Genomic DNA, 15,063 nt, shown 5'->3' with positions numbered 1-15,063 from the left:
AAGCACTTTTCTGGTGCCGTTGCCACTGCTCATATATATTCATACCACCTGTATTTCACTATCTCTTCGCCGAACTAGTGCACCTATTAGGTGTGTTGGGGACACAAGAGACTTCTTACTTTGTGGTTGCAGGGTTGCATGAGAGGGATATCTTTGACCTCTTCCTCCCTGAGTTCGATAAACCTTGGGTGATCCACTTAAGGGGAAACTTGCTGCTGTTCTACAAACCTCTGCTCTTGGAGGCCCAACACTGTCTACAGGAAAAGGAGGGGGCGTAGACATCAAAGTCTTGTAGCCACCTGACCCCAAATGATGCCAAAGTTTCTTCTTTGAAGCATTTTTCGTATTTGTGACCGATCGGGACACAAAAGTAGACGATTGCTTATACCTCTTAAATGCGGGCCAGTGATCTTTTATCTTCACTAGATTATCATCGAATACTGGATCTTCATTCTTATATTTGTCACATAAATTTTTCTTCCAGGTCTGGAATTGTATGGCCATCTTCTTGAGAGTCCATTCTTTGACTTTATGCTTCTGGCCTTCCATCATGTCTTCCGGTAGGCTGAAGCGTGTCAGTAGACTTTCCCAAAGAAATTTTTTCAGCGCGTCATTGACATAACTAGCTTCAGTCTCCGCGTTCTTCGGCTTATGCCACTCTTGAATGATGATCGGTACATGGTCCCTAACAAGAACTCCGGCTTGATTTTTAAATTTGCGGCAGTGCTCTTCGGGATGCTCCGGTTCACCATTATCCTTAAATGCGGTGAGGGCTAACCTACCCTCACCCTTTAGATGTTGCGTCGGGCCTGATACGTCCCAAACGTATCTATAATTTCTTATGTTCCATGCTACTTTTATGATGATACTCACATGTTTTATACACATTATATGTCATTATTATGCATTTTCCGGCACTAACCTATTGACGAGATGCCGAAGAGCCAGTTGCTGTTTTCTGCTGTTTTTGGTTTCAGAAATCCTAGTAAGGAAATATTCTCGGAATTGGACGAAATCAACGCCTAGGGGCCTATTTTTCCACGAAGCTTCCAGAAGACCGGAGGGGAGACGAAGTGGGGCCACGGGGCGCCGCCACACTAGGGCGGCGTGGCCTAGAGGGGGCCGCGTGGCCCTAGCGTGTGGGGCCCCCGTGACTCTCCCGACTCCGCCCTTCCGCCTACTTAAAGCCTCCGTCGCGAAACCCCCAGTACCGAGAGCCACGATACGGAAAACCTTCCAGAGACGCCGCCGCCGCCAATCCCATCTCGGGGGATTCAGGAGATCGCCTCCGGCACCCTGCCGGAGAGGGGAATCATCTCCCGGAGGTCTCTTCATCGCCATGATCGCCTCTGGATCGATGAGTGAGTAGTTCACCCCGGACTATGGGTCCATAGCAGTAGCTAGATGGTCATCTTCTCCTCATTGTGCTATCATGTTCGATCTTGTGAGCTGCCTATCATGATCAAGATCATCTATTTGTAATCCTACATGTTGTGTTTGTTGGGATCCGATGAATATTGAATACTATGTCAAGTTGATTATCAATCTATCATATATGTTATTTATGTTCTTGCATGCTCTCCGTTGCTAGTAGAGGCTCTGGCCAAGTTGATACTTGTGACTCCAAGAGGGAGTATTTATGCTCGATAGTGGGTTCATGCCTCCATTAAATCTGGGACAGTGACAGAAAGTTCTAAGGTTGTGGATGTGCTGTTGCCACTAGGGATAAAACATCGATGCTTTGTCTAAGGATATTTGTGTTGATTACATTACGCACCATACTTAATGCAATTGTCTGTTGTTTACAACTTAATACTGGAGGGGGTTCGGATGATAACCTGAAGGTGGACTTTTTAGGCATAGATGCATGCTGGATAGCGGTCTATGTACTTTGTCGTAATGCCCTGATTAAATCTCATAGTACTCATCATGATATATGTATGTGCATTGTTATGCCTTCTTTATTTGTCAATTGCCCAACTGTAATTTGTTCACCCAACATCTGCTATCTTATGGGAGAGACACCACTAGTGAACTGTGGACCCCGGTCCTATTCTTTACATCTGAAATACAATCTACTGCAATTGTTCTTTACTATTCTTCGCAAACAAACATCATCATCCACACTATACATCTAATCTTTTGTTTACAGCAAGCCGGTGAGATTGACAACCTCGCTGTTACGTTGGGGCAAAGTTCTGTGATTGTGTTGTGCAGGTTCCACCTTGGCGCCCGAATCCCTGGTGTTGCGCCGCACTACATTCCGCCACCATCAACCTTTAATGTGCTTCTTGACTCCTACCGGTTCGATTAAACCTTGGTTTCTTACTGAGGGAAACTTGCTACTGTGCGCATCACACCTTCCTCTTGGGGTTCCCAACGGACGTGTCAACTACACGCATCAAGCAAATTTCTGGCGCCGTTGCCGGGGAGATCAAGACACGCTGCAAGGGGAGTCTCCACTTCCAATCTCTTTACTTTGTTTTTGTCTTGTTTTACTTTATTTACTACTTTGTTTGCTGCACTAAAACAAAACACACAAAAATTAGTTGCTAGCTTTACTTTATTTATTATCTTGTCTTGTTCTCTATATTAAAAACACAAAAAATTAGTTACTTGCATTTACTTTGATTTATTATCATGTCTAGCTCTGTACCTGTTACTTCCTCACCTGAGGAATTAGTCTTTACTTTCAAACAAGGGGATGAGGAGAGTTTTAAAGATGCTTGGTCTAGAATTTTTGATTCTTATCGTAAAGTTGAACCTCAAATGACTCTAAGTTTGCTCCTTAGTAATTTTTATTTTGGGCTTATGATTCGCTATAGATATGCCTTGGATGCTGTAGTGGGAGGAGATTTCCTTCATTGCGATGGTGATCAAGCTTTTAATGCCATAAAAAAATTAGTTGCATCACATAGTTCAGCTAATAACTTTGAATCAGCTCTTATTAGCATCTATAATAGATTAAACACTCTTGAGACAAGTGCATCTTGGTTAAAAGAAAATTATAGTTATGTTCGTAACTGTCTTGATCAAGTTTTAGTGAACTCTGAACCTTCAACATGGGACCCTACTATTAAAGTTGTTATTGGTGGTGAAACTTTTCATGCCAATTGTGATATTATGTCTGAATTTTGCCTTATGCCCAAGAGTATTTATGAATCTTTGACACTTTGGGGACTCGTTGAAGGGGGAGAAGGAATAACACTTATTGATAACTCTGTTATAATTCCTAAGGGAATAGCCGAGGGTGTGCATACAACCATTCTTGGAAGAACAGTATCCACTGATTATCTTGTTATTGAATGTGTAGGAACAGGACAAATCACACTCGGAAGATCCCTGCTGAAACTATTGGGAGCAGTCATAAATGTGGGAGAAGGCACCCTAAAATTCACCTCTACACCAGGAGGTAGACATGTATTCCCTAAATCAAAGGGTAAGAAAAATAATAAGAAAGGTGGGCGCAATGCCCGAGGTAATGCTTCATCTCTCGATAATAATTGATACACACTTTCTGCGCCTAGCTGAAAGGCGTTAAAGAAAAGCGCTTATGGGAGACAACCCATTATTTTACTTCTGCACTTTATTTTATATTTGAGTCTCGGAAGTTGTTTACTACTGTAGCAACCTCTCCTTATCTTTATTTTATTGCATTGTTGTGCCAAGTAAAGTCTTTGATAGTAAAGCCAATACTAGATTTGGATTACTGCGCAGGAACAGATTTCTTGCTGTCACGAATTTGAGCAGTAGTCTCTGTAGAAAAATTAAAAAAATCTTCCAATTTACGTGCGTGATCCTCAGATATGTACGCAACTTTCATTCAATTTGGGAATCTTCATCTGAGCAAGTCTGGTGCCACTTTAAAATTCGTCTTTACGAACTGTTCTGTTTTGACAGATTCTGCCTTTTATTTCGCATTGCTTGTTTTGCTATGTTAGATGGATTTCTTTGTTCCATTAACTTTCAGTAGCTTTGTGCAATATCCAGAAGCGTAAAGAATGATTATGTCACCTCTGAATATATGAATTATGCACTGACCCTCTAATGAGTTTGTTTCGAGTTTGGTGTGGAGGAAGTTTTCAAGGGTCAAGAGAGGAGGATGATACAATATGATCAAGAAGAGTGAAAAGTCAAAGCTTGGGGATACCCCCGTGGTTCATCCCTACATATTTTAAGAAGACTCAAGCGTCTAAGCTTGGGGATGCCCAAGACATCCCTTCTTCATCGACAACTTATCAGGTTCCTCTAGTGAAACTATATTTTATTCCGTCACATCTTATGTGCTTTACTTGGAGCGTCTGTTTGTTTTTATTTTTGTTTTGTTTGAATAAGATCGGATCCTAGCATTCTTTGTTTGGGAGAGAGACACGCTCCGCTGTTTCGTATGAACACATATGTTCTTAGCTTTATCTTTAATGTTCATTGCGAAAGTTGGACTATTTCATTCATTGTTATATGGTTGGAAACGGAAAATGCCGCATGTGGTAAATGGTTTAATGTCTTGAATAATGTGATACTTGGCAATTGTTGTGCTCATATAGATCTTGTTTAAGCTCTTGCATCATGTACCTTGTACTCATTAATGAATAACTACATAGAGCTTGTTAAAATTTGGTCTGCATGATTGATCTCTAGAGTCTAGATATTTTCTGGTTAAGGTGTTTGAACAACAAGGAGACGATGTAAAGTCATATAATGCTTACAATATGTTCATATGTGAGTCTTGCTGTACCATTTATACTTGAGTTTGCTTCAAACAACCTTGCTAGCCTAGCCTTGTATTGAGAGGGAATTCTTCTCGTGCATCCAAATCCTTGAGCCAAAAACTATGCCACTTGTGTCCATCATACCTACCTACTACATGGTATTTCTCTGCCATTCCAAAGTAAATTACTTGAGTGCTACCTTTAAAATTCTATTCTTTGCCTTTACAATACATAGCTCATGGTAAAATAGCCTTAAAAACTATTGTGGTGAAGAATATGTACTTATGTATCTTATTTCTTAATAAGTTGCTTGTTGAGAGGTAACCATGTTTCTGGGGACGCCATCAACTTTTACCTTTGTTGAATATCATGTGAGTTGCTATGCATGTTCGTCTTGTCTGAAGTAAGGGCGATTTTCATGATCAAATGGTTTGAGTATGCATATTGTTAGAGAAGAACATTTGGCCGCTAACTAAAGCCATGAATCATGGTGGAAGTTTCAGTTTGGACACAAAATCCTCAATCTCTTATGAGAATATTATCTGTTGTTGAATGCTTATGCATTAAAGAGGAGTCCATTATCTGTTGTCTATGTTGTCCCGGTATGGATGTCTAAGTTGAGAATAATCAAAAGCGAGAAATCCAATGCGAACTTTCTCCTTAGACCTCTGTGCAGGCGGCATAGAGGTACCCCTTTGTGACACTTGGTTGAAACATATGTTATGCAATGATAATCCATGTTAATCCAAGCTAATTAGGACAAGGTGTGAGCACTATTAGTATTCTATGCATGAGGCTTGCAACTTATAGGATGTCTTATATATAACACATATGAATTATTACTACCGTTGACAAAATTGTTTCTATGTTTTCAAAATGAAAAGCTCTAGCACAAAAATAGTAATCCATGCTTCCCTCTGCGAAGGGCCATTCTTCTACTTTATTGTTGAGTCAGTTTACCTACTTCTTTCTATCTTAGAAGCAAACACTTGTGTAAACTGTGTGCATTGATTCCTACATGTTTACCTATTGCACTTGTTATATTATTTTGTGTTGACAATTATCCATGAGATATATATGTTGAAGTTGAAAGCAACCGCTGAAACTTATATCTTCCTTTGTGTTGTTTCAAAGCTTTCTACTAAGAATTTATTGCTTTATGAGTAACTCTTATGCAAGTCTTATTCATGCTTTTCTTGAAAGTACTATTCATGAAAAGTCTTTGCTATATGATTCAGTTGTTTACTCATTTTCTTCACCATTGCTTCGAATCGCTGCATTCATCTCATGTGCTTTACAATAGTATTGATCAAGATTATGATAGCATGTCACTTCAGAAATTATCCTTGTTATCGTTTACCTACTCGAGGGCGAGTAGGAACTAAGCTTGGGGATGCTTGATACGTCTCAAACGTATCCATAATTTCTTATGTTCCATGCTACTTTTATGATGATACTCACATGTTTTATACACACTTTATGTCATTATTATGCATTTTCCGGCACTAACCTATTGACGAGATGCCGAAGAGCCGATTCTGTCGTTTTCTCCTGTTTTTGGTTTCAGAAATCCTACAAAGGAAATATTCTCGGAATTGGACGAAATCAACGCCCAGGGTCTTATTTTTCCACGAAGCTTCCAGAAGACCGAAAGGGAAACGAAGTGGGGCGACGAGGCGCCGCCACACTAGGGCCGCGCGGCCTAAGGGGGGTCGGCGCTGCCCTAGCGTGTGGGGCCCCTGTTAGCCCTCCGACTCCGCCCTTCCGCCTACTTAAAGCCTTCATCGCGAAACCCCCAGTACTGAGAGCCACGATACGGAAAACCTTCTAGAGACGCCGCCGCCGCCAATCCCATCTCGAGGGATTCAGGAGATCGCCTCCGGCACCCTGCCGGAGAGGGGAATCATCTCACGGAGGTCTCTTCATCGCCATGATCGCCTCCGGATCGATGTGTGAGTAGTTCACCCCTGGACTATGGGTCCATAGCAGTAGCTAGATGGTTGTCTTCTCCTCATTATGCTATCATGTTAGATCTTGTGAGCTGCCTATCATGATCAAGATGATCTATTTGTAATGCTACATGTTGTGTTTGTTGGGATCCGATGAATATTGAATACTATGTCAAGTTGATTATCAATCTATCATATATGTTGTTTATGTTCTTGCATGCTCTCCGTTGCTAGTAGAGGCTCTGGCCAAGTTGATACTTGTAACTCCAAGAGGGAGTATTTATGCTCGATAGTGGGTTCATGCCTCCATTGAATCTGGGACAGTGAGAGAAAGTTCTAAGGTTGTGGATGTGATGTTGCCACTAGGGATAAAACATCAATGCTTTGTCTAAGGATATTTGTGTTGATTACATTACGCACCATACTTAATGCAATTGTCTGTTGTTTGCAACTTAATACCGGAAGGGGTTCGGATGATAACCTGAAAGTGGACTTTTTAGGCATAGATGCATGCTGGATAGCGGTCTATGTACTTTGTCGTAATGCCCTGATTAAATCTCATAGTACTCATCATGATATATGTATGTGCATTGTTATGCCTTCTTTATTTTTCAATTGCCCAACTGTAATTCGTTCACCCAACATACTATTTATTTTATGGGAGAGACACCACTAGTGAACTGTGGACCCCGGTCCATTCTTTACATCTGAAATACAATCTACTGCAATTGTTCTTTACTGTTCTTCGCAAACAAACATCATCTTCTACACTATACGGTTAATCATTTGTTTTCAGCAAGCCGGTGAGATTGACAACCTCACTGTTACGTTGGGGCAAAGTACTTTGATTGTGGTGTGCAGGTTCCACGTTGGCGCCGGAATCCCTGGTGTTGCGCCGCACTACACTCCGTCACCAACAACCTTCACGTGTTCCTTGACTCCTACTGGTTCGACAAACCTTGGTTTCTTACTGAGGGAAAACTTGCTACTGTACGCATCACACCTTCCTCTTGGGTTCCCAACGGACGTGTGTTAACTGCACGCATCAGCCATTAATGAAGTCGGGATGGCACCGGTCACCGTACATCCATTGTCGACTCATCTGCATTATATAAGTATATCAAAAATCATTAATTACACAACATCATGGATATATGAGTGACCAACTTAATTAATATTCAAGTTCATCACATAAAAATAAGTTTTTTTTATAAAAAAGAAGAGGCTCACCGAGGTGGTACGGTGCCGGCTAGGGGACAACGCTGGTGATCGACGGCGGTGAGGACGGGGATGATACTAAAACCTACAAAACATACTTTAATTTGAGCTCAAATTGCATATAAAAAAATAAAATTCCTAACTTAGGCATTTCATCGAACACCTTGTTAGCACTAGAAAAATAGTACGAGTTAAAACTACCAAAGAAATGAGCTAAATTAGGAACGCCGGAAGAAGGATGATATTGCGAACCCTTGGATAGATGGATGCCGTTAATCTTGTTAAAATGGTGGAGAAAAAATAGAGATTTGTTGGAGTGTGAGAGGTGTAAAATATTTTAGAGTGTGAGAGGAAGAAGAGAAAATGAGAGCAGGGTCGGGCTGGGCGATGTGATAATATAGGGTGGCACCCTTTAGTTCCGGTTCGTGTTACGAACCGGTACCAAAGGTCCAGCCCTAGCCCCACATGGGCCTGAAATTCGGGCGAAAGACCTTTCGTACCGGTTCACGAACCGATACAGATGCTCCTCTCCCACCTGGGCGCACAAACCGGTATAAAAGCGAACCGGTATTAAAACCTCAGACGGTTGCCCCTTTTTCTACTAGTGTATGTTACCATAACATCACACACCCCTATATAAAATGAGTCTACAAAATACTAATGACACAATGCATGACACCATATATAAGTTACTACTACTAACTTACATATCCACTATAAATAGTAACTTAAACTAGTAACATAGCATATGTTACTAGTCTAAGTTACTCCCCACTATGATCAGCCTTAATACCATGTATCGTTTCACTGTTAAAGGTGTTATTATTTTAAAGTTGGCCGTGCCCTTTTTTTTATCTAAAAAGAAGCCCGTGCGACCTACCAAAAACGCTGAGTGGCTAAGGTCAAATCAAGGTTTTTTTCTCCTTGTAAGACCACGGCGTACGTAGGGTTGCTGGCGTAATGCGTCGGAATCTTGACAGCGCACCTGCGTCGGAATCGACTCTCAGCTGCACGCAACATTTACACTCAAAAATTAAAGAGAAAATTTCGGGGGGAAGGAGTCAAATCTTGCTCTGCATGCGCATGCGTTCCCTCCAGGAAAGATGCCCTCCTCCTCGCCCGGGTGCATGCACCTAGCTAGCGGCAAGCGACATGCAAGTGGCGCCATTCTTTTATGCCCTCATGCCGTACCCGAACCGAACTTGATCTCAGCGACATAAACAAAAGAAAGAAAAACCTTCCAAAACCCACCCCAACTGTCGCGCCAGCTCGGCGCGCGCCACGGTCTCCCCGGCACCGGCGTATGTACTTCGCCGACGACGACGCGCCGTGTTGGTTCCATGTATGTATTGCTTCCTCGTACGCACAGGCGAGCGCGGGTAAGTGTGGTTAGAGCATCACCATCGCCTACCTTAAGAAGGAATTTATAGTTTCATAGAAGCCGCCTCGTGCTTTCGGACTTATATTGGAGCGTTTTATAAATCGTCGGTGAGTTTTCGAGTCCAATAAAATCGTCATCAACCGCCTTTACAGACGGCGTGTGAAATGGGCACGTTTGCGCCTCGTGCCACATATGATTTCAATAGTGAGCCATTCTGTCAGCGATACAAACGTCGCAACACGTTTTAAATGATCGCGTGGAGGAGGCTGGTCGTCGTATTCAATGGACGCGGCGGTTCCCGAGGCAGCGATGCGACGATACGCCGCCTGGTTGCTTCACAACCACCCACGCGGCGATGGCAGAGTTCCCACTGTCTTCAGTGCGTCGGCATCCACTATAAACCGCCCTCATCGGTGCAACCGTCTCCATTCGTTCCCGTCGCTCCTCCGAAAAACCTAGCCGCCACCAACCTTCTTCTCGGCGATGGCGCACATCCATAAAGCCGGCAGTTTCGGCACCAGCACCGTGGACGGTGAGCTCGAGCAATGCCCGCGAAAACCTCAATCTTGAGGAGGTGCCGATGGTTCAGAAAGCTCGTCTCGTCATGTCGCCGGATTATAGTTTGGCGCACAACTGGCATATGTCGAACGGCGGGTGCGCGATTCCATCGTTGCCGGGGGGAGGGTGCGGAGCTCCGCACCCTCATCCTGGAACGCGAGACGCATCTACTGTCGTCGCAGCAGAACGACCTCACATCGACGTCGAACAGTGGCGAGTGGATGGGATTCGAGAGCGAGCGGGAGGCGAAGACCGCCCGCTTCTTCGGGCGGTTCAACCGCATCGGCAGGCTTGCATGGTGGTATGGGTGAGACGTCGACCAGATGGTCGCCATGCACGGTTACCGCCCGCGACGCGACCATGTCCTTCGGGGAGCGTCCTTCGCCACACAGTATCGGTCGGGCTCGGGCTTCCACGCCGTACTCACCACCACAACGAGCCATCATCATCCACGACGCCCGTACGAGTCTTCTTTGGTGCCAGCGTTCCTTCGTACGAAGAAGAGAAGGCGGTAAAGAAGGAGGATCCTCCTTCGCCACTGCGCATGCATGCTTCCGTACCTCCGGCACTCGAAGAAGGAGGCAGCTTTGAAGGAGAAGCTCGTCCTCCCCGCATCGCTGCCGCCGAAGGAGAAGCGGTGGTGGGAGATTGAGTTTGAGATCCAGGCGGCATTGATGAACCGTTCGTTCAAAACGGTCTCGGCGACAGGCGACCGGCTCGCAGAATGGTGCTCGGCAATGGACGTCGGCAATGTCGTCGACCTCGTGGATGAGGCGGCTTCGACCCCAAAGGAGGAGGACTACGATAGGCTCGACGACGCGTTGGCCTCCTCCGACGACGACGTCGATGTCACGGAGAGTAGGGACTACCTTGCCTTCTATTAGTTTAGCTTTTTTAATGTTTTAATTTAAATTTCGTAATGTGTCGTACAAATTTCAATGAATTTCAACCTCTATTTAAATTTGTGAAGTTTTTCAAAAAACTAAATTTTTGGGGGCTGGTCTTATGGGGCATGCTGGTGTGGAACCACCGTCCACATACTTAAGGAGGTAATACCGTAGCCCCTAATAAAATTAGGTTGATGTTCCTACCGACGCTTATTTAGGAGGTGTAGGTGGAGATGCTCTTAGGAACCCGTCTAGGACGCTGCAGCATGGGCTGCTGCCACGAGGAGGCTACACTACAAGCAGAAGGGAGCGAGCAACGGTAGATCCAAGCAAATGGATGCGGTGTCTGAAGAACTAGAACATGAACTAGAGGACTGGCTCCTTCCTCCCTGATCTCTCTTTAGTTTTGTTTTCGAAATAGATGTTATATCTCAGCCTGTACATCGATAGATGCATACGATTTTCTTTATTATTTTATTAAACAAAGTTCTGTGAAAGATCATAGGTAAAATAAAAAACTGAAGGCACCAAGACCTACACAACCGACAATAATCTCCCTCTTCAGCGTATCCTCTTCCTCTCCTACTAGATTCGAGTAGCCAGAACAATCCAAAATCCTATAGTCCCTCTGCTCTGTATCAAGTGGGATCGTAACAAGCTAATCTTCGATGTGTGAGAGATTACGATGCAGCAACTGGTGGCGACGTGGTGGCGACGACTACATGTTATGTACCGTGTATACCCACTGGCGTCTAGGTACGTGTTGGATCGATCACTGACGACAGTCTTAAAGGGGAGCCGAAACATGCGTGTCCGAGGAAGGAAGAAACAATGATGAAGCGCTTATTCCGTACGTGAGTCGCAAGCATAGCGTGCCGCCGTGCCGGAACCAACATGTGCCTCTAGATGGTGCGGTTTACTGTTCATCATTGCGAGTAGCAAAAGGCTCACATACTCCGAATCTTTGTTTACGATGTCATAATAGCACAAATTTTGTTGCATACTCATATTATTTTTCCTGCGTCGGTGTTTCTGAAATGCTACAATGTATTTTTGGTTTTTAACCCACCAAGGGGGGAAAACGCCGCAACATTTTTTTTGCTACAAGGTCTTAGTGAGGTTTCATCTGAATCTTTTGCTTTTAGCAAGATATGATTTATTTGCACAAAAGTAAGCCTTTGAAAACTTCTTTCAAATATAAATACAATGGTATATCTTTTATAACATAAATTTTATATTTTATATGCAAATTGGCTCAAATTTCTAGTGGGCTTGCAAACATGCTAGTACTACAACATGTGTAAGTTATTACTTTTAAAATAAGACAAAATATTGTCATTTGCATTCTTGCCTGGTTAATTAAAGAAAAACAAAAAAAAAACCAACATTACAACTACCTCAAAAGCCGTGAAACATGTGGGTGCACACAACCAACATCGCTACCCAAGCAAACGTGCGTGCACACACACACACACCCATATATATATGAGAAAGTAACAATCATTGAGGTTGTCTATTAACGGGAATATTTTGAACATGGGTACTCCTGAACCCGATATTACTTACATGACTTTAAGTTACATAGTTAACCAACCTCTAAGTTACATAGATTTTGGGAGGGGGTTTTCTTCGTGCTTGAACTTACCATTTTTAGCTAAGCTACATATTTTCAAATTTAAGTATGAAAATTGGCACGTAATGTGTTCTCTACATGCCTTTCTTTTTTCAGAACTTTTAGAGAATACAAACTTTGGGTCCGGTCCGCAGTGGCGGAGCCATGATTTTTATATTGGGTATTCAAAGTTTTAAAAAAAATCCAACACAACAATATAATTAATATATGTAGCTTCAGAATAACAAGAACGGAATTACAAATTATTGATACTTCATAGTAGTGACAACGCTCTCAGCTCTCAAGTAAATAAATTGTATTGGAAGAACAATAAAAATGCTATTTAACTCACATTTTTATTGGAAGGAGGATTGCTCACATTTTCATCTTGGTTTTGGCTTCCAACCTCAGTAACTATCTTCGGTTTCTTTGCAGCTTTATCCCACAAACGTTTCAAATCAGCTGCTTGTGCTTCATTTTTTAGATCTACAAATGATTCTTTTTACTAATTAAGGAGAATCACAATTGGACAAAAATAGAATCACATATTATAACTGAAGCTATTCTTACCGTGCGTGAACAGTGAACTGGTCACTTCTTGTGAATTCACTCACTGACAGTAGTGCCTGACGGACAATATTGATGAACTGCTGGTTCTTGTATGGTGCTGCAGCGATCGTGCCGGAATTTAGGTGTGCCGCTGATCCGCCGTTCGCCTAATCCTATGATTCATATCGACTAAATTGAGTATTGATTCAATTTGTTCTACGGCGTCAGGGTGAAGCCCAGTAGAAAGGGGACAGCGCGATTGCGCGAGTCGGTTCATACCTTTGTGGTAGCCGGCAGGGAGTGGAGAGCGCCGAGCAGGAGGGCGACGGGCGGGGCGGACGGGCGCCGGGAGTCTGGCGACGGCGAGCAAGAGATCGATCCCGAGCAAGGGCGGAACGAAGAGGAAGAGGAGCGGTTCGCGTTGGGCGGTGTCGTTCGATGCCTCTTGTCGCTTCCAGGAGCTGGATTCGATTGGCTGCAGGCCAAACCAAGGGGAACCAGCCCGGTGAAAGCCCAAATTGGGTATTTTGGCCCAGATTGGAGGGGCTGAACTCGGGATGGCCTGGACAGCACGTTGTTTCCCTACAGACGAGTTAAACACGTACAAAAGAACTCTAACATATATATGCATGCATATAGGAGCTTAAATACTATTTTTTTTTTTGGCAAAAACATTGGATATTCATTGCATACCCATGAATAGTTCTAGCTCCGCCCCTGCCGGTCCGTTACCAGGTTCATGAGTACCTAGGTTCGATCACGTATTTTCCGTTGTCCATAAGCATCACCCTCGTCACCCATCTCCTAGGACATGCACACCTTTTAGTGGGTGGGTGCAGGAGAACGCTTCGAGTTGTCAGTAAGCTTGGCAGGAGAAAAATGGCGGTCTTGCACTGACTGAGACTCTGAGCATACTCGAAATGTATTGCATTGCAAGAAAAAAAGCGGCAGTTACCACCATGCTCAGTTATATTATGATACAAAGTCAATACGGGTTCTCCTACATTGGAAAATGTTGACCAAATCATTAATCGGTAACTCGGTTGGCTTGCAGGTAGAGATAATTAGGCGGATCAAATGATTAACTCGGTTAATTGGCTACTTTGTGACCCTATGCGTAGTGACTAACTGATCGATTGATCATTGAGTCAGCCAAAAATTATTAACACTGACGTTGGATCAACATTGCCACACATTAGTTGAAGGGAAAAGAGGAAGAAACATGATCAACATTTCCAAATTAATCTAAGGAAAACGAGGAAAATTTATACAACTTGTTTGGACGGTGCATTGAACCTGTTGAAGTCATAATACATGCATGTGTAGCCGCACAATTGCATAGGGAATTCAGCTAGCTACATCATATTTTCTATGATTTCTTTCTTGGGGAGGCATTTTTATACAGCTTTAACTCCGAACAGTGTGTGTCCAATAATCCACAAATAGCCTAACCTGGTCCAAAATCGTAAAGAAAAGGGGTAACTAATGGGCACCAAAAATATCATGTATTAAAAAGACTGCGAAGGATCATTATGCATTAATGTTTAAAATAGCAACTGCACGATGAAGTATAGTAAAATAAGTATTACACATGGTTATAAACATTGCCACGTCCCCATAAAAGTTGGCATCCAGAGACAGAGCACGGTCGTCCTTCAGGAAATCTTCAGTTAGACAATCGGCATTAAGATACACAGGGTATGTCTGTCTAGCATTTGCTGTCTCTTTAATACTTCGTTCGTACAGCTATTTGTTAGTTAATATCTCACCAGCATACTCACAACTAAATGCCCCACGAAAAAAAAACTATGCTAGTGCAGTATAATGTCCTGATGGGCATGAGCATACACATAATGCATTGCATCGCAAGAAAAAATTGATGTGGTTACCATCATACTCCATTAGTAGATTATACTACTACACGAGGTAAAATGGGATTCTGCATTGGATCAACATTGCCACATTAATTAATTGGAAAATAGAAAAAACGGGCTCATCATTTCCACATTAATCAAAGGATAAATAGAAAACATATATACAACTTATTTGGATGGTGTAGATTCAGCATGTGTACATTAAATCTGATGAAGTCATAAAACAAGTACAACAATATTCTGAATCATAAACATTAAAACCATAACTGTTTTTTTTAATATATGCATATGTAACTGGGGGACATATCAGGTGGAAACGAGTAGTT

At 42.9% G+C, this 15,063-nt stretch overlaps 1 long non-coding RNA gene across 2 annotated transcripts; it reads right to left on the bottom strand.

Annotated features, from left to right (window-relative positions):
- Window positions 1-7,266: 7,266 nt before the first annotated feature.
- LOC127309516 (uncharacterized) lies at window positions 7,267-13,302 on the bottom strand. 2 transcript variants are annotated; one of them, XR_011746578.1, is made up of 5 exons: window positions 13,143-13,302; window positions 12,885-13,036; window positions 12,667-12,800; window positions 7,889-7,961; window positions 7,267-7,760 (listed from the first exon to the last, which is right to left on the bottom strand). It is a non-coding gene; the product is annotated as an uncharacterized lncRNA (long non-coding RNA). The 2 variants fall into 2 exon arrangements; XR_007857194.2 differs by lacking the exons at window positions 7,267-7,760; window positions 7,889-7,961 and having other exon boundaries at window positions 12,531-12,800.
- Window positions 13,303-15,063: the final 1,761 nt, after the last annotated feature.

The sequence above is a fragment of the Lolium perenne genome, chromosome 6, assembly GCF_019359855.2.
Source record: "Lolium perenne isolate Kyuss_39 chromosome 6, Kyuss_2.0, whole genome shotgun sequence".
Lineage (NCBI taxonomy): Eukaryota > Viridiplantae > Streptophyta > Magnoliopsida > Poales > Poaceae > Lolium > Lolium perenne.
The sequence above is the reverse complement of the archived record's forward strand: the minus strand, read 5'-3'. Positions and strand labels throughout refer to the sequence as shown.